General features: G+C 49.8%; 11 non-coding genes across 11 annotated transcripts; all 11 read right to left on the bottom strand.

Annotated features, from left to right (window-relative positions):
• Nucleotides 1-647: 647 nt before the first annotated feature.
• On the bottom strand, nt 648-838 carry LOC142694107 (U2 spliceosomal RNA). Its single transcript, XR_012862379.1, has one exon. It is a non-coding gene; the product is annotated as a U2 spliceosomal RNA (small nuclear RNA).
• A 1,284-nt stretch (nt 839-2,122) lies between these two features.
• Nucleotides 2,123-2,313, bottom strand: LOC142694106 (U2 spliceosomal RNA). Its single transcript, XR_012862378.1, has one exon. It is a non-coding gene; the product is annotated as a U2 spliceosomal RNA (small nuclear RNA).
• A 7,972-nt stretch (nt 2,314-10,285) lies between these two features.
• LOC142694105 (U2 spliceosomal RNA) lies at nt 10,286-10,476 on the bottom strand. Its single transcript, XR_012862377.1, has one exon. It is a non-coding gene; the product is annotated as a U2 spliceosomal RNA (small nuclear RNA).
• A 1,284-nt stretch (nt 10,477-11,760) lies between these two features.
• LOC142694378 (U2 spliceosomal RNA) lies at nt 11,761-11,951 on the bottom strand. The gene has a single exon (XR_012862623.1). It is a non-coding gene; the product is annotated as a U2 spliceosomal RNA (small nuclear RNA).
• Nucleotides 11,952-13,239: 1,288 nt separating this feature from the next.
• On the bottom strand, nt 13,240-13,430 carry LOC142694103 (U2 spliceosomal RNA). Its single transcript, XR_012862375.1, has one exon. It is a non-coding gene; the product is annotated as a U2 spliceosomal RNA (small nuclear RNA).
• A 1,280-nt stretch (nt 13,431-14,710) lies between these two features.
• Nucleotides 14,711-14,901, bottom strand: LOC142694102 (U2 spliceosomal RNA). Its single transcript, XR_012862374.1, has one exon. It is a non-coding gene; the product is annotated as a U2 spliceosomal RNA (small nuclear RNA).
• Nucleotides 14,902-16,177: 1,276 nt separating this feature from the next.
• On the bottom strand, nt 16,178-16,368 carry LOC142694101 (U2 spliceosomal RNA). Its single transcript, XR_012862373.1, has one exon. It is a non-coding gene; the product is annotated as a U2 spliceosomal RNA (small nuclear RNA).
• Nucleotides 16,369-17,656: 1,288 nt separating this feature from the next.
• Nucleotides 17,657-17,847, bottom strand: LOC142694100 (U2 spliceosomal RNA). The gene has a single exon (XR_012862372.1). It is a non-coding gene; the product is annotated as a U2 spliceosomal RNA (small nuclear RNA).
• Nucleotides 17,848-19,135: 1,288 nt separating this feature from the next.
• LOC142694099 (U2 spliceosomal RNA) lies at nt 19,136-19,326 on the bottom strand. The gene has a single exon (XR_012862371.1). It is a non-coding gene; the product is annotated as a U2 spliceosomal RNA (small nuclear RNA).
• A 1,304-nt stretch (nt 19,327-20,630) lies between these two features.
• Nucleotides 20,631-20,821, bottom strand: LOC142694098 (U2 spliceosomal RNA). The gene has a single exon (XR_012862370.1). It is a non-coding gene; the product is annotated as a U2 spliceosomal RNA (small nuclear RNA).
• Nucleotides 20,822-22,117: 1,296 nt separating this feature from the next.
• On the bottom strand, nt 22,118-22,308 carry LOC142694096 (U2 spliceosomal RNA). The gene has a single exon (XR_012862369.1). It is a non-coding gene; the product is annotated as a U2 spliceosomal RNA (small nuclear RNA).
• Nucleotides 22,309-22,953: the final 645 nt, after the last annotated feature.

The following is a 22,953-nucleotide window of genomic DNA, read 5'->3' as shown; positions in this document are numbered from 1 at the left end:
TAGGCATCCACCAACTTTACAGACAACTTCTCCTTGCTCCTACAACCTCCATCCTTGCACAGTTTGTTATTCTTCTAGGTAACATAGTAACAAATCCAAATTGCTGCTCTCTTTGTAGGCAAGCAAGGCTTTGTTGCAACTGCAATTCTTACTTCTTCTTGAAATGTAGGGACGACAGTACATTCCATCACATCCATCTAGTGTACACAGGTAGGTCCATTGTGGCGGGCAGGCGAGCGGGCGGGCTGCTTTATTGGCTGTTTGCTGTTCCCCTACTCCACTCCACTATTTGACTGTTGTGCTGCATCAATCAATCAATCAATCAATCAATCAATCAATCAATCAATCAGTGGCTGGCTCAGGTGCAGCTCTTTAACTTACCTAAAAGGGAGGGCGGAGAGAAGACAAGGAAGGTGAATGAGGTGTTCCAATGTGAAATGCCGGAAACACAGAAACACAGACGACACACAACAAGAGGTGGCAATCTATTCATTAATTGCATTTAATCAATGAGCTCATTATCACTCATGCATTGTCCAACAGGTGTTGAAATAATGGGATTAAAAGGGGAGATCCCTTCAGAAAGACAGAAACAATAGCAAAGACAAAAAACACTTTTGGAATCTGCTTTTAGTCAACACATAAGGAAAGGGTGCACCGGTCCTGGAAATACTGCAATACCAGGTCAATGCGTGGAGTGGACAGAGCAAGCTCTATTTCCATCTCCCTGTTCTAAAAATCCATTTAATATATGGTCCCCAGATAGGGGACGTATCAGATATTAAACTGATAAGAACAGATACTACACTTGATCTTAGCCAAAAGGCCGAGAAGCGATAACCCGAACGGGCCGCGCGTTGCCAGAGCCTGCCCGATACTGCTGTTCAGCCCTTGCAGCGATTCAGCCTACTTCTAGGCAATTCCATGGGGCCCTGCAGGCTCACACACTCACAGCTACACGGGAGGTGAATAAAGGCCGGAGAGGAAGCCAGACAGGATTTGCTTCTTTTGCTTGCACCACAATGCAGTGCTGAAAGAGGAGGAATCTACATAAAAACGCCTTCCTGGCAACGCCCAAATGCCCTGCTGCCATGCAGATAAACACTGGCAGCGGCAGCAAGTGCATGCCCACAGCCACCCCTTGTTCCTTCACACCTTGTATCAGCTGTAATCCAGTCCAGTCCAGTGCTGCCTGCTGAGCAGCACTGACCAACACTGCCTGGGCCCAGGCTTTTATCTCTGAGGCCCCATTATGATGTCAGAAAGCTGGCTCTGGAATCCTGAGGGCTCCACTATGACACGTGCAAAGTTCCGTCTGAACTTTATATAAGACGGTGAGGCTCAGTCAGTCACTCAGTGTTGCCTGAGAGGGCAACACTGCAACAGCCGGCCGCCAGGCTGTCTTTTTTTTGCACAGCTAGTTGCCTCCAGGAGGCCACAAGAGGGAGACAAGGGACTGCAAAATGGAAAATAGGCATCCACCAACTTTACAGACAACTTCTCCTTGCTCCTACAACCTCCATCCTTGCACAGTTTGTTATTCTTCTAGGTAACATAGTAACAAATCCAAATTGCTGCTCTCTTTGTAGGCAAGCAAGGCTTTGTTGCAACTGCAATTCTTACTTCTTCTTGAAATGTAGGGACGACAGTACATTCCATCACATCCATCTAGTGTACACAGGTAGGTCCATTGTGGCGGGCAGGCGAGCGGGCGGGCTGCTTTATTGGCTGTTTGCTGTTCCCCTACTCCACTCCACTATTTGACTGTTGTGCTGCATCAATCAATCAATCAATCAATCAATCAATCAATCAATCAATCAATCAGTGGCTGGCTCAGGTGCAGCTCTTTAACTTACCTAAAAGGGAGGGCGGAGAGAAGACAAGGAAGGTGAATGAGGTGTTCCAATGTGAAATGCCGGAAACACAGAAACACAGACGACACACAACAAGAGGTGGCAATCTATTCATTAATTGCATTTAATCAATGAGCTCATTATCACTCATGCATTGTCCAACAGGTGTTGAAATAATGGGATTAAAAGGGGAGATCCCTTCAGAAAGACAGAAACAATAGCAAAGACAAAAAACACTTTTGGAATCTGCTTTTAGTCAACACATAAGGAAAGGGTGCACCGGTCCTGGAAATACTGCAATACCAGGTCAATGCGTGGAGTGGACAGAGCAAGCTCTATTTCCATCTCCCTGTTCTAAAAATCCATTTAATATATGGTCCCCAGATAGGGGACGTATCAGATATTAAACTGATAAGAACAGATACTACACTTGATCTTAGCCAAAAGGCCGAGAAGCGATAACCCGAACGGGCCGCGCGTTGCCCGAGCCTGCCCGATACTGCTGTTCAGCCCTTGCAGCGATTCAGCCTACTTCTAGGCAATTCCATGGGGCCCTGCAGGCTCACACACTCACAGCTACACGGGAGGTGAATAAAGGCCGGAGAGGAAGCCAGACAGGATTTGCTTCTTTTGCTTGCACCACAATGCAGTGCTGAAAGAGGAGGAATCTACATAAAAACGCCTTCCTGGCAACGCCCAAATGCCCTGCTGCCATGCAGATAAACACTGGCAGCGGCAGCAAGTGCATGCCCACAGCCACCCCTTGTTCCTTCACACCTTGTATCAGCTGTAATCCAGTCCAGTCCAGTGCTGCCTGCTGAGCAGCACTGACCAACACTGCCTGGGCCCAGGCTTTTATCTCTGAGGCCCCATTATGATGTCAGAAAGCTGGCTCTGGAATCCTGAGGGCTCCACTATGACACGTGCAAAGTTCCGTCTGAACTTTATATAAGACGGTGAGGCTCAGTCAGTCACTCAGTGTTGCCTGAGAGGGCAACACTGCAACAGCCGGCCGCCAGGCTGTCTTTTTTTTGCACAGCTAGTTGCCTCCAGGAGGCCACAAGAGGGAGACAAGGGACTGCAAAATGGAAAATAGGCATCCACCAACTTTACAGACAACTTCTCCTTGCTCCTACAACCTCCATCCTTGCACAGTTTGTTATTCTTCTAGGTAACATAGTAACAAATCCAAATTGCTGCTCTCTTTGTAGGCAAGCAAGGCTTTGTTGCAACTGCAATTCTTACTTCTTCTTGAAATGTAGGGACGACAGTACATTCCATCACATCCATCTAGTGTACACAGGTAGGTCCATTGTGGCGGGCAGGCGAGCGGGCGGGCTGCTTTATTGGCTGTTTGCTGTTCCCCTACTCCACTCCACTATTTGACTGTTGTGCTGCATCAATCAATCAATCAATCAATCAATCAATCAATCAATCAATCAATCAATCAATCAATCAATCAATCAGTGGCTGGCTCAGGTGCAGCTCTTTAACTTACCTAAAAGGGAGGGCGGAGAGAAGACAAGGAAGGTGAATGAGGTGTTCCAATGTGAAATGCCGGAAACACAGAAACACAGACGACACACAACAAGAGGTGGCAATCTATTCATTAATTGCATTTAATCAATGAGCTCATTATCACTCAAGAAGAGGCTGGACGCAGCCTGCAGGGCTTAAGGGGAAGCCTCCATGACCTCACTGGTAGGGAAAGGGTTAATAGGTAAGGGAGAGTTGGAGGGAGAGTTAGGAGGAGGTGGAGGAGGGACAAGGAGGAGTCAGGGGGCCGTTGCTGAGCTTCCCGCTGTTTGCGGCATTGAGCCGGAAGCAGCGGGAGGAGTAACACAGGGAGAGACAAGCTCCCCGTTGCCCGCGCTTATAACAATGTCGGAGGCCGTATTATTAGAGCGGCTGCGTGCCGCTGATGTGCACCACGGTCCCGGATGGCTTGAGGAGACCGTGGCTGCATTAACTAGGATCCCGGACGCCGTTTCGCCACGCCAGGCCCGGCGTTCGGGGTCTGTTGCAGGGGACAGGCTCCCCTCCCCCGGCCCCCTTACTAGCATTACTATGGCGGCGGGGGGGGAGTCGGCAACAACCGCTCCTGCTCGGAGCAGGCTGAGAGCGTTGCCGGGGGTGACGGCGACTCAGGCCGGGTCGACCCGTCCCTCCCGGCGGTCCCGACCTCCAGAGCGCCTCAGTCCTGAGGCAGTCCCGCGGACACGGCGTCGCAGAGGGAGCCCGATCTCGGACGCTGCAGGCCAGGCAGCTGGGAGGACCGCCCCTTCCCAGGCCCTGCGTCCTGGCAGGAATCCCAAGCCGCGACGGGGTCCGGCGGTAAGCAGGGAGTCGCAGGCCGGGCTCCCTGTCACCCCTCCCCCATCGGATGGAAGATTCGGAGGACAAGGTACGGCCGCCCCGCCTGGTGATGTTCCGGCCAGGGGGCAGGCTTCTTCAGGATCAGCGAGACGGACGTCTAGATCTGCAGCGACGTCGAGGCAACAGGTCCGGTCGGAAGTCTGGGTCCCGGCGGTCGGGCGGCAGGTTGCCGGCCCATCGGTCAGCGCGTCCTCATCCCCGTTCCGAAGATGTCGTTTGGATGGACAGTCGTCGGCGAGAGAAGAGCTGGAGGAAGGTGAACTGGACGTGTATCGTCGAGGTCAGGATGGTCCGGCTGACGGGAACACAGCGCCTGTGCAGCCCGGTGAGTGTATAACTCCATCATTGTCATATTCAGCGATTTTTATGTCGGGTATCGGCGGGGGGGCTGCTAGCGTCGCATCGGTGGCCGGTAGTGGCGCGGGCGGGCGCGATGGCGCGGGTTTGGCAGACTTAGTGGGTTGCTTGAGAGAGCTGGTCGGGCGCCTAGATAGGGCGGTGGCGCCGGTAGTCACGGAAGTGTCCCCGGCGGTAGTTTGGGAGGGTCCCAGGGAAGGGGGATTGTTACAAGCGCGGCCCGTAACGGCGGTTAGAGAGGCGGTCGCGGTGTCGGTACAGACCGAGGCGCAAAAAGATGGCGATCGGGTGCGTATGGATGATCGTGCTCGTGGGGAGGTGTATGTGTGTTTCGAAGGTCCGTTGGGGGCGCATTTAAAGCAGGAGGTGCGTGAGCGGATCTGGAAGGACGAATATGTAGAGATTTTTTCTCTCTTGCCGCTCGCTAAATTTAATTTGGATAAGAGCAAGCGGGACGAGAGTAAAAAGGACGAGGAGGAACGGCGGCGGTATAGGCTTATCCCGCAGACGTTCGTTAATTGGTCGCAGGCGTTCGCCATATTAGCCAGTGTGATAGGGGAAAAGGCGCCGAAAAATTGTTCGGCGTTGTTTTGTTATTTTGATGCTATTGGGGAGGCTCATAGGGCGTATGGGGGCCAGGCGTGGCTGCGATACGACGAGCAATTCCGTCAGCGAAAAGCGGTTCGGCCGGCGATTCGGTGGGACCAGAAGGATATTGCTCTCTGGTTACGGGTTACGGCTCCGGTTAGGCAGTCCTTCCCCGGGAGCGCCGGCCAAGGAGGCCAGTCTAGTCAGGTTGGACAAGGCGGCGGGGGAAAGGCAGGGTTTTGCTGGCAATTTAATGAAGGCCAGTGCAAGTTCGGGGCCACGTGCAAGTTCAAGCACGTGTGTTCGGAGTGTAATGGTGCATCACACGGGGCGGCGAAATGTATGCGGAAAAGGAGGTCAGGGAACCAGTCCTCCGCGGCTGGTCAAGGGGGTGTCACCGGTGAGGGGGGAAAAGATGGCCCCTTATCTAAATGAGTATCCGGACAGGGCGGCGGCTAAGTTGCTTTACGAGGGTTTTCGTGTTGGTTTCGTTATTCCCCGCCTCCTTATGAGGTTCCGGTTACGCGGAGGAATTTAAAATCGGCTTACTCGCATGCCAAGGTCGTGTCGGACAAATTGTTAAAAGAAGTTTCGTTGGGTCGCATGTCAGGGCCTTTTGTTGAGTCGCCAGTAAAAGATTTAGTTGTGTCCCCGTTGGGTATTGTTCCTAAGCGTGAGCCCGTAAAATTTCGTTTAATTCAACACTTATCGTATCCCAAGGGTTCGTCGGTAAACGACGGGATAGATCACGAGTTGTGCTCCGTAGCCTATACCTCATTCGATGAGGCGGTGGGGTTGGTGCGGGCTGCGGGCCCGGGCGCGCTGCTAGCAAAAACCGAAATCGAGGCGGCGTTCAGGTTGTTGCCAGTTCATCCAGAAAGCCAACGGCTGTTGGGGCTGTCTTTGGAATGGGGCCTTTTATGTGGATCGGTGCCTTCCGATGGGGCGTTCCCTTTCTTGTGCGTACTTCGAGGCGTTTAGTAGCTTCGTGGAGTGGGTAGCGAGGGGAGTATCCGGGGTCGACTCGTTGATCCATTACTTAGATGATTTCTTGTGCGTTGGCCCGGGGGGTTCGCCGGTTTGCGGTAATTTGCTTTATGCACTACAGAAGGTTGCGAGGGATTTTGGGATCCCTTTGGCGCCAGAAAAAACGGAGGGCCCAGTAGCGACGATTTGTTTTTTGGGAATTGAAATAGATTCGGTGGCAATGGAGTGTCGTCTCCCTGCGGATAAGCTGGGTGCTTTGAGGCTGGAGGTACGGCGGGCTTGTAGACTGAAGAAAATGACGCTGCGGGAGCTTCAGTCGCTGCTGGGGAAGTTGAATTTCGCCTGCCGGATTAGGCCAATGGGGAGGGTGTTTGGTAGACGGTTGGCAGCGGCAACGGCGGGAGTGCGAGTGATTTGAATAATTTTACGGATGCGGCTGGGGCGGGCGGTTTTGGAGCTTACGGGGGAGGTCCGTGGTGCGCAGGTCAATTGCCGGCTAGTTGGGTGTCCAGCGGACTCACGCGGAATCTGGCCCTGCTCGAGCTGTTCCCCATCGTGGTGCCGGCAACCATTTGGGGGGACAGGGTCAGGGATAAGAAGGTTCGTTTTGTTTTTTACTGCGACAACATGGGGGTGGTGCTGGCCATTAATAACATCACGGCGTCCTCTCCTCCTGTAGTTCAATTGTTGCGACATTTAGTGTTGGTATGTTTGTCGTTGAACGCGTGGGTGGTGGCGGTGCATGTGCCGGGGGTACGGAATTGCATCGCTGATGCTCTTTCTCGCTCGCAGTGGGACCGGTTTCGGCAATTGGCACTGGGAGCGGAACGTCTCGGTTTGGCTTGTCCGGAACATCTTTGGGATCTGGTCTCGGTCCCGTAGAACAACTGATACAAAGGTCTTTGGCGCGCACGACGTGGAGTGCTTATTCTGCTTGTTGGAGGCAGTGGGAGGAGTGGGTAAGAGAGTTGGGTGACGTCAATACGGATAGAGACAGGTTGGTGGCACTTTTGTACTGGTTAGGGGACGCCTGGGAGGCGGGGTTTTCAGTGGCAAAGGTGAACCGGTTCATATCTGCGGTGGCGTTTGGTTTCAAGTTACGAGGCTTTCAAGATGTATCTAAGGAATTTTTGGTGCTACAGGCTTTGAAGGGGTTGGGCCGAGGTAGAGGGGAGGCGGATAGTAGAAGGCCTGTGTCGTTTGCTTTGCTTAGCCAAGTAGGGAAGGGTAAGCTGATAGTTTTGTTCGCCCTCCCGGGGTCGGTTATGTGCCCAGTAGAGTGCATGCGGGGTTTTTTAAGCCGCAAGCGGGGTCTCCAGATTTGCCTTTGTTACGCCATGTGGACGGGTCGTTTTGTCCAGGTTTCAGTTTGGAGATGTATTTAAGGAATGTCTGACGGCGGTTGGTGTCGCGGCGGGCTCATATTCATCTCATTCCTTCAGGATTGGCGCAGCAACTGCAGCGGGGCGCTGGGGGTTGGATGATGAAGGGGTGCGGCGCATTGGTCGTTGGGAGTCCAACTGAGTTAAGTCCTATGTCCGCTCCATTTGTTATGAGGTTGTGGTTAACGCTTAAAAAATGTTTTGTATGGCAGTGTCTAATTGTTTTCCATTTCAGATTCGCCTCCGTGTTTGGTGTGGTTGCTGGGTCATTCGTACGTGCACTGGGTCATTCGTACGTGCCCGGACGGTCGCCAGTTGCGCATTCCGCGACAGGATGCGGTTGTGCATTGGCTGGGATTTAGAGGTATGTCATGGAGCAGGGGGTTGGCAGATTTCCAGACATAGGCCCGGCTTGATAGGGTTCCGGAGGTCTTAGTGTTGCACGTGGGTGGGGATGACTTGGGAGTCTGCCCCTTGCGTGAGTTGGTGCGGGATATCAAACACGATATGTTGGGTTTGTGGGTTTCTTATCCCAAGTTGGTGATAGTGTGGTCGGACATAGTCCCGAGGAAACATTGGCGGTTGGCTAGGTCAGTGAAAGAGTCAATAAGGCTCGCATTAAAAGTTAATCGGGCGGTGTCCCGTTTCGTAGCAAAAATCGGGGGCATTTGTGTGCGGCACAGGGATTTGGAGTCAGGAGTGGGGAACTTCTGGAGGGGTGATGGGGTTCATCTGACCGAGGTTGGCATTGATCTTTGGAGCTTGGCGATAGCAGAAGGAATAGAAAGGGCGGTGGTGGTGTGGCGGAACTCACAGGCTTAAGGTGGTCAAGGCCTGTTTCGCTGTGGCGGGGGGAGTCCTTGAGGCCAGTCAGTACAAAATGGTGGGGGGGTCGCATCGGGGGTATGCGTCCCCCAAAAAAGGTACATGGTTGAAGACTTCATCGGGTGTTATCCCTTTGAAGTGGTCTTCTGGTAGAAGGTATATCACTTGAAGGCTTCATCGGGTGTTATCCCTTTGAAGTGGACTTCTAGTGGTCGGTATATCACTTGAGGGCTTCATCGGGTGTTATCCCCTTGAAGTGGACTTCTAGTGGTCGGTATATCACTTGAGGGCTTCATCGGGTGTTATCCCCTTGAAGTGGACTTCTAGTGGTTGGAGCCATCTGCAGAGGTGAACGGTGCTTCCGAGCTGGTTTACGGCTGGAGGTAATTGGTGGTTTGCAGATGGCTAATTCGGTGTGTTCTTAAAAAGGAACATCTGAAGGGGCTTCAAGGACTTCCTCTGCTCGGGTTAATGTTAACGTTAAATTGTTATGTACGATTCTGACCCATGTTGGGTCAAGTGAATTATTAGGAGGAATTCTCTGGTGGATTCCTAAATAGTTATCCGAATGTTTCGGATTTAAATTGTTTTGATAAAACTGTGAAATTAATAAACGGCTGCTGTGGCCATTTCACATCCAACCTCGGTGTCACGTGTCTTTCCTAAAGGTGGGGGTGGAGGGATAAGATGGGTAAGGGAAGGTTCATTAACACACGACTCTACTTAGGAAGGTCAAGAAGAGGCTGGACGCAGCCTGCAGGGCTTAAGGGGAAGCCTCCATGACCTCACTGGTAGGGAAAGGGTTAATAGGTAAGGGAGAGTTGGAGGGAGAGTTAGGAGGAGGTGGAGGAGGGACAAGGAGGAGTCAGGGGGCCGTTGCTGAGCTTCCCGCTGTTTGCGGCATTGAGCCGGAAGCAGCGGGAGGAGTAACACAGGGAGAGACAAGCTCCCACCCTCCCGCCCTTTGTTTGTTACCCCTGTGGGGCTTTATGTACGTCCGTTTATGAGTGTTGTCTTTGTTTTGTGTGCTTATTTAACATGTTTTTCCTTTTTTCCCGGAGTAGGTTCTGTTGTCATGGCAGCTGGCGGGGGGAGTCCTTGAGGCCAGTCAGTACAAAATGGTGGGGGGGTCGCATCGGGGGTATGCGTCCCCCAAAAAAGGTACATGGTTGAAGACTTCATCGGGTGTTATCCCTTTGAAGTGGTCTTCTGGTAGAAGGTATATCACTTGAAGGCTTCATCGGGTGTTATCCCTTTGAAGTGGACTTCTAGTGGTCGGTATATCACTTGAGGGCTTCATCGGGTGTTATCCCCTTGAAGTGGACTTCTAGTGGTCGGTATATCACTTGAGGGCTTCATCGGGTGTTATCCCCTTGAAGTGGACTTCTAGTGGTTGGAGCCATCTGCAGAGGTGAACGGTGCTTCCGAGCTGGTTTACGGCTGGAGGTAATTGGTGGTTTGCAGATGGCTAATTCGGTGTGTTCTTAAAAAGGAACATCTGAAGGGGCTTCAAGGACTTCCTCTGCTCGGGTTAATGTTAACGTTAAATTGTTATGTACGATTCTGACCCATGTTGGGTCAAGTGAATTATTAGGAGGAATTCTCTGGTGGATTCCTAAATAGTTATCCGAATGTTTCGGATTTAAATTGTTTTGATAAAACTGTGAAATTAATAAACGGCTGCTGTGGCCATTTCACATCCAACCTCGGTGTCACGTGTCTTTCCTAAAGGTGGGGGTGGAGGGATAAGATGGGTAAGGGAAGGTTCATTAACACACGACTCTACTTAGGAAGGTCATGCATTGTCCAACAGGTGTTGAAATAATGGGATTAAAAGGGGAGATCCCTTCAGAAAGACAGAAACAATAGCAAAGACAAAAAACACTTTTGGAATCTGCTTTTAGTCAACACATAAGGAAAGGGTGCACCGGTCCTGGAAATACTGCAATACCAGGTCAATGCGTGGAGTGGACAGAGCAAGCTCTATTTCCATCTCCCTGTTCTAAAAATCCATTTAATATATGGTCCCCAGATAGGGGACGTATCAGATATTAAACTGATAAGAACAGATACTACACTTGATCTTAGCCAAAAGGCCGAGAAGCGATAACCCGAACGGGCCGCGCGTTGCCCGAGCCTGCCCGATACTGCTGTTCAGCCCTTGCAGCGATTCAGCCTACTTCTAGGCAATTCCATGGGGCCCTGCAGGCTCACACACTCACAGCTACACGGGAGGTGAATAAAGGCCGGAGAGGAAGCCAGACAGGATTTGCTTCTTTTGCTTGCACCACAATGCAGTGCTGAAAGAGGAGGAATCTACATAAAAACGCCTTCCTGGCAACGCCCAAATGCCCTGCTGCCATGCAGATAAACACTGGCAGCGGCAGCAAGTGCATGCCCACAGCCACCCCTTGTTCCTTCACACCTTGTATCAGCTGTAATCCAGTCCAGTCCAGTGCTGCCTGCTGAGCAGCACTGACCAACACTGCCTGGGCCCAGGCTTTTATCTCTGAGGCCCCATTATGATGTCAGAAAGCTGGCTCTGGAATCCTGAGGGCTCCACTATGACACGTGCAAAGTTCCGTCTGAACTTTATATAAGACGGTGAGGCTCAGTCAGTCACTCAGTGTTGCCTGAGAGGGCAACACTGCAACAGCCGGCCGCCAGGCTGTCTTTTTTTTGCACAGCTAGTTGCCTCCAGGAGGCCACAAGAGGGAGACAAGGGACTGCAAAATGGAAAATAGGCATCCACCAACTTTACAGACAACTTCTCCTTGCTCCTACAACCTCCATCCTTGCACAGTTTGTTATTCTTCTAGGTAACATAGTAACAAATCCAAATTGCTGCTCTCTTTGTAGGCAAGCAAGGCTTTGTTGCAACTGCAATTCTTACTTCTTCTTGAAATGTAGGGACGACAGTACATTCCATCACATCCATCTAGTGTACACAGGTAGGTCCATTGTGGCGGGCAGGCGAGCGGGCGGGCTGCTTTATTGGCTGTTTGCTGTTCCCCTACTCCACTCCACTATTTGACTGTTGTGCTGCATCAATCAATCAATCAATCAATCAATCAATCAATCAATCAATCAATCAGTGGCTGGCTCAGGTGCAGCTCTTTAACTTACCTAAAAGGGAGGGCGGAGAGAAGACAAGGAAGGTGAATGAGGTGTTCCAATGTGAAATGCCGGAAACACAGAAACACAGACGACACACAACAAGAGGTGGCAATCTATTCATTAATTGCATTTAATCAATGAGCTCATTATCACTCATGCATTGTCCAACAGGTGTTGAAATAATGGAATTAAAAGGGGAGATCCCTTCAGAAAGACAGAAACAATAGCAAAGACAAAAAACACTTTTGGAATCTGCTTTTAGTCAACACATAAGGAAAGGGTGCACCGGTCCTGGAAATACTGCAATACCAGGTCAATGCGTGGAGTGGACAGAGCAAGCTCTTTTTCCATCTCCCTGTTCTAAAAATCCATTTAATATATGGTCCCCAGATAGGGGACGTATCAGATATTAAACTGATAAGAACAGATACTACACTTGATCTTAGCCAAAAGGCCGAGAAGCGATAACCCGAACGGGCCGCGCGTTGCCAGAGCCTGCCCGATACTGCTGTTCAGCCCTTGCAGCGATTCAGCCTACTTCTAGGCAATTCCATGGGGCCCTGCAGGCTCACACACTCACAGCTACACGGGAGGTGAATAAAGGCCGGAGAGGAAGCCAGACAGGATTTGCTTCTTTTGCTTGCACCACAATGCAGTGCTGAAAGAGGAGGAATCTACATAAAAACGCCTTCCTGGCAACGCCCAAATGCCCTGCTGCCATGCAGATAAACACTGGCAGCGGCAGCAAGTGCATGCCCACAGCCACCCCTTGTTCCTTCACACCTTGTATCAGCTGTAATCCAGTCCAGTCCAGTGCTGCCTGCTGAGCAGCACTGACCAACACTGCCTGGGCCCAGGCTTTTATCTCTGAGGCCCCATTATGATGTCAGAAAGCTGGCTCTGGAATCCTGAGGGCTCCACTATGACACGTGCAAAGTTCCGTCTGAACTTTATATAAGACGGTGAGGCTCAGTCAGTCACTCAGTGTTGCCTGAGAGGGCAACACTGCAACAGCCGGCCGCCAGGCTGTCTTTTTTTTGCACAGCTAGTTGCCTCCAGGAGGCCACAAGAGGGAGACAAGGGACTGCAAAATGGAAAATAGGCATCCACCAACTTTACAGACAACTTCTCCTTGCTCCTACAACCTCCATCCTTGCACAGTTTGTTATTCTTCTAGGTAACATAGTAACAAATCCAAATTGCTGCTCTCTTTGTAGGCAAGCAAGGCTTTGTTGCAACTGCAATTCTTACTTCTTCTTGAAATGTAGGGACGACAGTACATTCCATCACATCCATCTAGTGTACACAGGTAGGTCCATTGTGGCGGGCAGGCGAGCGGGCGGGCTGCTTTATTGGCTGTTTGCTGTTCCCCTACTCCACTCCACTATTTGACTGTTGTGCTGCATCAATCAATCAATCAATCAATCAATCAATCAATCAATCAATCAATCAATCAGTGGCTGGCTCAGGTGCAGCTCTTTAACTTACCTAAAAGGGAGGGCGGAGAGAAGACAAGGAAGGTGAATGAGGTGTTCCAATGTGAAATGCCGGAAACACAGAAACACAGACGACACACAACAAGAGGTGGCAATCTATTCATTAATTGCATTTAATCAATGAGCTCATTATCACTCATGCATTGTCCAACAGGTGTTGAAATAATGGGATTAAAAGGGGAGATCCCTTCAGAAAGACAGAAACAATAGCAAAGACAAAAAACACTTTTGGAATCTGCTTTTAGTCAACACATAAGGAAAGGGTGCACCGGTCCTGGAAATACTGCAATACCAGGTCAATGCGTGGAGTGGACAGAGCAAGCTCTATTTCCATCTCCCTGTTCTAAAAATCCATTTAATATATGGTCCCCAGATAGGGGACGTATCAGATATTAAACTGATAAGAACAGATACTACACTTGATCTTAGCCAAAAGGCCGAGAAGCGATAACCCGAACGGGCCGCGCGTTGCCCGAGCCTGCCCGATACTGCTGTTCAGCCCTTGCAGCGATTCAGCCTACTTCTAGGCAATTCCATGGGGCCCTGCAGGCTCACACACTCACAGCTACACGGGAGGTGAATAAAGGCCGGAGAGGAAGCCAGACAGGATTTGCTTCTTTTGCTTGCACCACAATGCAGTGCTGAAAGAGGAGGAATCTACATAAAAACGCCTTCCTGGCAACGCCCAAATGCCCTGCTGCCATGCAGATAAACACTGGCAGCGGCAGCAAGTGCATGCCCACAGCCACCCCTTGTTCCTTCACACCTTGTATCAGCTGTAATCCAGTCCAGTCCAGTGCTGCCTGCTGAGCAGCACTGACCAACACTGCCTGGGCCCAGGCTTTTATCTCTGAGGCCCCATTATGATGTCAGAAAGCTGGCTCTGGAATCCTGAGGGCTCCACTATGACACGTGCAAAGTTCCGTCTGAACTTTATATAAGACGGTGAGGCTCAGTCAGTCACTCAGTGTTGCCTGAGAGGGCAACACTGCAACAGCCGGCCGCCAGGCTGTCTTTTTTTTGCACAGCTAGTTGCCTCCAGGAGGCCACAAGAGGGAGACAAGGGACTGCAAAATGGAAAATAGGCATCCACCAACTTTACAGACAACTTCTCCTTGCTCCTACAACCTCCATCCTTGCACAGTTTGTTATTCTTCTAGGTAACATAGTAACAAATCCAAATTGCTGCTCTCTTTGTAGGCAAGCAAGGCTTTGTTGCAACTGCAATTCTTACTTCTTCTTGAAATGTAGGGACGACAGTACATTCCATCACATCCATCTAGTGTACACAGGTAGGTCCATTGTGGCGGGCAGGCGAGCGGGCGGGCTGCTTTATTGGCTGTTTGCTGTTCCCCTACTCCACTCCACTATTTGACTGTTGTGCTGCATCAATCAATCAATCAATCAATCAATCAATCAATCAATCAATCAGTGGCTGGCTCAGGTGCAGCTCTTTAACTTACCTAAAAGGGAGGGCGGAGAGAAGACAAGGAAGGTGAATGAGGTGTTCCAATGTGAAATGCCGGAAACACAGAAACACAGACGACACACAACAAGAGGTGGCAATCTATTCATTAATTGCATTTAATCAATGAGCTCATTATCACTCATGCATTGTCCAACAGGTGTTGAAATAATGGGATTAAAAGGGGAGATCCCTTCAGAAAGACAGAAACAATAGCAAAGACAAAAAACACTTTTGGAATCTGCTTTTAGTCAACACATAAGGAAAGGGTGCACCGGTCCTGGAAATACTGCAATACCAGGTCAATGCGTGGAGTGGACAGAGCAAGCTCTATTTCCATCTCCCTGTTCTAAAAATCCATTTAATATATGGTCCCCAGATAGGGGACGTATCAGATATTAAACTGATAAGAACAGATACTACACTTGATCTTAGCCAAAAGGCCGAGAAGCGATAACCCGAACGGGCCGCGCGTTGCCCGAGCCTGCCCGATACTGCTGTTCAGCCCTTGCAGCGATTCAGCCTACTTCTAGGCAATTCCATGGGGCCCTGCAGGCTCACACACTCACAGCTACACGGGAGGTGAATAAAGGCCGGAGAGGAAGCCAGACAGGATTTGCTTCTTTTGCTTGCACCACAATGCAGTGCTGAAAGAGGAGGAATCTACATAAAAACGCCTTCCTGGCAACGCCCAAATGCCCTGCTGCCATGCAGATAAACACTGGCAGCGGCAGCAAGTGCATGCCCACAGCCACCCCTTGTTCCTTCACACCTTGTATCAGCTGTAATCCAGTCCAGTCCAGTGCTGCCTGCTGAGCAGCACTGACCAACACTGCCTGGGCCCAGGCTTTTATCTCTGAGGCCCCATTATGATGTCAGAAAGCTGGCTCTGGAATCCTGAGGGCTCCACTATGACACGTGCAAAGTTCCGTCTGAACTTTATATAAGACGGTGAGGCTCAGTCAGTCACTCAGTGTTGCCTGAGAGGGCAACACTGCAACAGCCGGCCGCCAGGCTGTCTTTTTTTTGCACAGCTAGTTGCCTCCAGGAGGCCACAAGAGGGAGACAAGGGACTGCAAAATGGAAAATAGGCATCCACCAACTTTACAGACAACTTCTCCTTGCTCCTACAACCTCCATCCTTGCACAGTTTGTTATTCTTCTAGGTAACATAGTAACAAATCCAAATTGCTGCTCTCTTTGTAGGCAAGCAAGGCTTTGTTGCAACTGCAATTCTTACTTCTTCTTGAAATGTAGGGACGACAGTACATTCCATCACATCCATCTAGTGTACACAGGTAGGTCCATTGTGGCGGGCAGGCGAGCGGGCGGGCTGCTTTATTGGCTGTTTGCTGTTCCCCTACTCCACTCCACTATTTGACTGTTGTGCTGCATCAATCAATCAATCAATCAATCAATCAATCAATCAATCAGTGGCTGGCTCAGGTGCAGCTCTTTAACTTACCTAAAAGGGAGGGCGGAGAGAAGACAAGGAAGGTGAATGAGGTGTTCCAATGTGAAATGCCGGAAACACAGAAACACAGACGACACACAACAAGAGGTGGCAATCTATTCATTAATTGCATTTAATCAATGAGCTCATTATCACTCATGCATTGTCCAACAGGTGTTGAAATAATGGGATTAAAAGGGGAGATCCCTTCAGAAAGACAGAAACAATAGCAAAGACAAAAAACACTTTTGGAATCTGCTTTTAGTCAACACATAAGGAAAGGGTGCACCGGTCCTGGAAATACTGCAATACCAGGTCAATGCGTGGAGTGGACAGAGCAAGCTCTATTTCCATCTCCCTGTTCTAAAAATCCATTTAATATATGGTCCCCAGATAGGGGACGTATCAGATATTAAACTGATAAGAACAGATACTACACTTGATCTTAGCCAAAAGGCCGAGAAGCGATAACCCGAACGGGCCGCGCGTTGCCCCAGCCTGCCCGATACTGCTGTTCAGCCCTTGCAGCGATTCAGCCTACTTCTAGGCAATTCCATGGGGCCCTGCAGGCTCACACACTCACAGCTACACGGGAGGTGAATAAAGGCCGGAGAGGAAGCCAGACAGGATTTGCTTCTTTTGCTTGCACCACAATGCAGTGCTGAAAGAGGAGGAATCTACATAAAAACGCCTTCCTGGCAACGCCCAAATGCCCTGCTGCCATGCAGATAAACACTGGCAGCGGCAGCAAGTGCATGCCCACAGCCACCCCTTGTTCCTTCACACCTTGTATCAGCTGTAATCCAGTCCAGTCCAGTGCTGCCTGCTGAGCAGCACTGACCAACACTGCCTGGGCCCAGGCTTTTATCTCTGAGGCCCCATTATGATGTCAGAAAGCTGGCTCTGGAATCCTGAGGGCTCCACTATGACACGTGCAAAGTTCCGTCTGAACTTTATATAAGACGGTGAGGCTCAGTCAGTCACTCAGTGTTGCCTGAGAGGGCAACACTGCAACAGCCGGCCGCCAGGCTGTCTTTTTTTTGCACAGCTAGTTGCCTCCAGGAGGCCACAAGAGGGAGACAAGGGACTGCAAAATGGAAAATAGGCATCCACCAACTTTACAGACAACTTCTCCTTGCTCCTACAACCTCCATCCTTGCACAGTTTGTTATTCTTCTAGGTAACATAGTAACAAATCCAAATTGCTGCTCTCTTTGTAGGCAAGCAAGGCTTTGTTGCAACTGCAATTCTTACTTCTTCTTGAAATGTAGGGACGACAGTACATTCCATCACATCCATCTAGTGTACACAGGTAGGTCCATTGTGGCGGGCAGGCGAGCGGGCGGGCTGCTTTATTGGCTGTTTGCTGTTCCCCTACTCCACTCCACTATTTGACTGTTGTGCTGCATCAATCAATCAATCAATCAATCAATCAATCAATCAATCAATCAATCAATCAGTGGCTGGCTCAGGTGCAGCTCTTTAACTTACCTAAAAGGGAGGGCGGAGAGAAGACAAGGAAGGTGAATGAGGTGTTCCAATGTGAAATGCCGGAAACACAGAAACACAGACGACACACAACAAGAGGTGGCAATCTATTCATTAATTGCATTTAATCAATGAGCTCATTATCACTCATGCATTGTCCAACAGGTGTTGAAATAATGGGATTAAAAGGGGAGATCCCTTCAGAAAGACAGAAACAATAGCAAAGACAAAAAACACTTTTGGAATCTGCTTTTAGTCAACACATAAGGAAAGGGTGCACCGGTCCTGGAAATACTGCAATACCAGGTCAATGCGTGGAGTGGACAGAGCAAGCTCTATTTCCATCTCCCTGTTCTAAAAATCCATTTAATATATGGTCCCCAGATAGGGGACGTATCAGATATTAAACTGATAAGAACAGATACTACACTTGATCTTAGCCAAAAGGCCGAGAAGCGATAACCCGAACGGGCCGCGCGTTGCCCGAGCCTGCCCGATACTGCTGTTCAGCCCTTGCAGCGATTCAGCCTACTTCTAGGCAATTCCATGGGGCCCTGCAGGCTCACACACTCACAGCTACACGGGAGGTGAATAAAGGCCGGAGAGGAAGCCAGACAGGATTTGCTTCTTTTGCTTGCACCACAATGCAGTGCTCAAAGAGGAGGAATCTACATAAAAACGCCTTCCTGGCAACGCCCAAATGCCCTGCTGCCATGCAGATAAACACTGGCAGCGGCAGCAAGTGCATGCCCACAGCCACCCCTTGTTCCTTCACACCTTGTATCAGCTGTAATCCAGTCCAGTCCAGTGCTGCCTGCTGAGCAGCACTGACCAACACTGCCTGGGCCCAGGCTTTTATCTCTGAGGCCCCATTATGATGTCAGAAAGCTGGCTCTGGAATCCTGAGGGCTCCACTATGACACGTGCAAAGTTCCGTCTGAACTTTATATAAGACGGTGAGGCTCAGTCAGTCACTCAGTGTTGCCTGAGAGGGCAACACTGCAACAGCCGGCCGCCAGGCTGTCTTTTTTTTGCACAGCTAGTTGCCTCCAGGAGGCCACAAGAGGGAGACAAGGGACTGCAAAATGGAAAATAGGCATCCACCAACTTTACAGACAACTTCTCCTTGCTCCTACAACCTCCATCCTTGCACAGTTTGTTATTCTTCTAGGTAACATAGTAACAAATCCAAATTGCTGCTCTCTTTGTAGGCAAGCAAGGCTTTGTTGCAACTGCAATTCTTACTTCTTCTTGAAATGTAGGGACGACAGTACATTCCATCACATCCATCTAGTGTACACAGGTAGGTCCATTGTGGCGGGCAGGCGAGCGGGCGGGCTGCTTTATTGGCTGTTTGCTGTTCCCCTACTCCACTCCACTATTTGACTGTTGTGCTGCATCAATCAATCAATCAATCAATCAATCAATCAATCAATCAATCAATCAATCAGTGGCTGGCTCAGGTGCAGCTCTTTAACTTACCTAAAAGGGAGGGCGGAGAGAAGACAAGGAAGGTGAATGAGGTGTTCCAATGTGAAATGCCGGAAACACAGAAACACAGACGACACACAACAAGAGGTGGCAATCTATTCATTAATTGCATTTAATCAATGAGCTCATTATCACTCATGCATTGTCCAACAGGTGTTGAAATAATGGGATTAAAAGGGGAGATCCCTTCAGAAAGACAGAAACAATAGCAAAGACAAAAAACACTTTTGGAATCTGCTTTTAGTCAACACATAAGGAAAGGGTGCACCGGTCCTGGAAATACTGCAATACCAGGTCAATGCGTGGAGTGGACAGAGCAAGCTCTATTTCCATCTCCCTGTTCTAAAAATCCATTTAATATATGGTCCCCAGATAGGGGACGTATCAGATATTAAACTGATAAGAACAGATACTACACTTGATCTTAGCCAAAAGGCCGAGAAGCGATAACCCGAACGGGCCGCGCGTTGCCCGAGCCTGCCCGATACTGCTGTTCAGCCCTTGCAGCGATTCAGCCTACTTCTAGGCAATTCCATGGGGCCCTGCAGGCTCACACACTCACAGCTACACGGGAGGTGAATAAAGGCCGGAGAGGAAGCCAGACAGGATTTGCTTCTTTTGCTTGCACCACAATGCAGTGCTCAAAGAGGAGGAATCTACATAAAAACGCCTTCCTGGCAACGCCCAAATGCCCTGCTGCCATGCAGATAAACACTGGCAGCGGCAGCAAGTGCATGCCCACAGCCACCCCTTGTTCCTTCACACCTTGTATCAGCTGTAATCCAGTCCAGTCCAGTGCTGCCTGCTGAGCAGCACTGACCAACACTGCCTGGGCCCAGGCTTTTATCTCTGAGGCCCCATTATGATGTCAGAAAGCTGGCTCTGGAATCCTGAGGGCTCCACTATGACACGTGCAAAGTTCCGTCTGAACTTTATATAAGACGGTGAGGCTCAGTCAGTCACTCAGTGTTGCCTGAGAGGGCAACACTGCAACAGCCGGCCGCCAGGCTGTCTTTTTTTTGCACAGCTAGTTGCCTCCAGGAGGCCACAAGAGGGAGACAAGGGACTGCAAAATGGAAAATAGGCATCCACCAACTTTACAGACAACTTCTCCTTGCTCCTACAACCTCCATCCTTGCACAGTTTGTTATTCTTCTAGGTAACATAGTAACAAATCCAAATTGCTGCTCTCTTTGTAGGCAAGCAAGGCTTTGTTGCAACTGCAATTCTTACTTCTTCTTGAAATGTAGGGACGACAGTACATTCCATCACATCCATCTAGTGTACACAGGTAGGTCCATTGTGGCGGGCAGGCGAGCGGGCGGGCTGCTTTATTGGCTGTTTGCTGTTCCCCTACTCCACTCCACTATTTGACTGTTGTGCTGCATCAATCAATCAATCAATCAATCAATCAATCAATCAATCAATCAATCAATCAATCAATCAATCAATCAGTGGCTGGCTCAGGTGCAGCTCTTTAACTTACCTAAAAGGGAGGGCGGAGAGAAGACAAGGAAGGTGAATGAGGTGTTCCAATGTGAAATGCCGGAAACACAGAAACACAGACGACACACAACAAGAGGTGGCAATCTATTCATTAATTGCATTTAATCAATGAGCTCATTATCACTCATGCATTGTCCAACAGGTGTTGAAATAATGGGATTAAAAGGGGAGATCCCTTCAGAAAGACAGAAACAATAGCAAAGACAAAAAACACTTTTGGAATCTGCTTTTAGTCAACACATAAGGAAAGGGTGCACCGGTCCTGGAAATACTGCAATACCAGGTCAATGCGTGGAGTGGACAGAGCAAGCTCTATTTCCATCTCCCTGTTCTAAAAATCCATTTAATATATGGTCCCCAGATAGGGGACGTATCAGATATTAAACTGATAAGAACAGATACTACACTTGATCTTAGCCAAAAGGCCGAGAAGCGATAACCCGAACGGGCCGCGCGTTGCCCGAGCCTGCCCGATACTGCTGTTCAGCCCTTGCAGCGATTCAGCCTACTTCTAGGCAATTCCATGGGGCCCTGCAGGCTCACACACTCACAGCTACACGGGAGGTGAATAAAGGCCGGAGAGGAAGCCAGACAGGATTTGCTTCTTTTGCTTGCACCACAATGCAGTGCTGAAAGAGGAGGAATCTACATAAAAACGCCTTCCTGGCAACGCCCAAATGCCCTGCTGCCATGCAGATAAACACTGGCAGCGGCAGCAAGTGCATGCCCACAGCCACCCCTTGTTCCTTCACACCTTGTATCAGCTGTAATCCAGTCCAGTCCAGTGCTGCCTGCTGAGCAGCACTGACCAACACTGCCTGGGCCCAGGCTTTTATCTCTGAGGCCCCATTATGATGTCAGAAAGCTGGCTCTGGAATCCTGAGGGCTCCACTATGACACGTGCAAAGTTCCGTCTGAACTTTATATAAGACGGTGAGGCTCAGTCAGTCACTCAGTGTTGCCTGAGAGGGCAACACTGCAACAGCCGGCCGCCAGGCTGTCTTTTTTTTGCACAGCTAGTTGCCTCCAGGAGGCCACAAGAGGGAGACAAGGGACTGCAAAATGGAAAATAGGCATCCACCAACTTTACAGACAACTTCTCCTTGCTCCTACAACCTCCATCCTTGCACAGTTTGTTATTCTTCTAGGTAACATAGTAACAAATCCAAATTGCTGCTCTCTTTGTAGGCAAGCAAGGCTTTGTTGCAACTGCAATTCTTACTTCTTCTTGAAATGTAGGGACGACAGTACATTCCATCACATCCATCTAGTGTACACAGGTAGGTCCATTGTGGCGGGCAGGCGAGCGGGCGGGCTGCTTTATTGGCTGTTTGCTGTTCCCCTACTCCACTCCACTATTTGACTGTTGTGCTGCATCAATCAATCAATCAATCAATCAATCAATCAATCAATCAATCAATCAATCAATCAATCAGTGGCTGGCTCAGGTGCAGCTCTTTAACTTACCTAAAAGGGAGGGCGGAGAGAAGACAAGGAAGGTGAATGAGGTGTTCCAATGTGAAATGCCGGAAACACAGAAACACAGACGACACACAACAAGAGGTGGCAATCTATTCATTAATTGCATTTAATCAATGAGCTCATTATCACTCATGCATTGTCCAACAGGTGTTGAAATAATGGGATTAAAAGGGGAGATCCCTTCAGAAAGACAGAAACAATAGCAAAGACAAAAAACACTTTTGGAATCTGCTTTTAGTCAACACATAAGGAAAGGGTGCACCGGTCCTGGAAATACTGCAATACCAGGTCAATGCGTGGAGTGGACAGAGCAAGCTCTATTTCCATCTCCCTGTTCTAAAAATCCATTTAATATATGGTCCCCAGATAGGGGACGTATCAGATATTAAACTGATAAGAACAGATACTACACTTGATCTTAGCCAAAAGGCCGAGAAGCGATAACCCGAACGGGCCGCGCGTTGCCCGAGCCTGCCCGATACTGCTGTTCAGCCCTTGCAGCGATTCAGCCTACTTCTAGGCAATTCCATGGGGCCCTGCAGGCTCACACACTCACAGCTACACGGGAGGTGAATAAAGGCCGGAGAGGAAGCCAGACAGGATTTGCTTCTTTTGCTTGCACCACAATGCAGTGCTGAAAGAGGAGGAATCTACATAAAAACGCCTTCCTGGCAACGCCCAAATGCCCTGCTGCCATGCAGATAAACACTGGCAGCGGCAGCAAGTGCATGCCCACAGCCACCCCTTGTTCCTTCACACCTTGTATCAGCTGTAATCCAGTCCAGTCCAGTGCTGCCTGCTGAGCAGCACTGACCAACACTGCCTGGGCCCAGGCTTTTATCTCTGAGGCCCCATTATGATGTCAGAAAGCTGGCTCTGGAATCCTGAGGGCTCCACTATGACACGTGCAAAGTTCCGTCTGAACTTTATATAAGACGGTGAGGCTCAGTCAGTCACTCAGTGTTGCCTGAGAGGGCAACACTGCAACAGCCGGCCGCCAGGCTGTCTTTTTTTTGCACAGCTAGTTGCCTCCAGGAGGCCACAAGAGGGAGACAAGGGACTGCAAAATGGAAAATAGGCATCCACC

This window comes from Rhinoderma darwinii (assembly GCF_050947455.1).
Source record: "Rhinoderma darwinii isolate aRhiDar2 chromosome 5 unlocalized genomic scaffold, aRhiDar2.hap1 SUPER_5_unloc_45, whole genome shotgun sequence".
Lineage (NCBI taxonomy): Eukaryota > Metazoa > Chordata > Amphibia > Anura > Rhinodermatidae > Rhinoderma > Rhinoderma darwinii.
The sequence above is the reverse complement of the archived record's forward strand: the minus strand, read 5'-3'. Positions and strand labels throughout refer to the sequence as shown.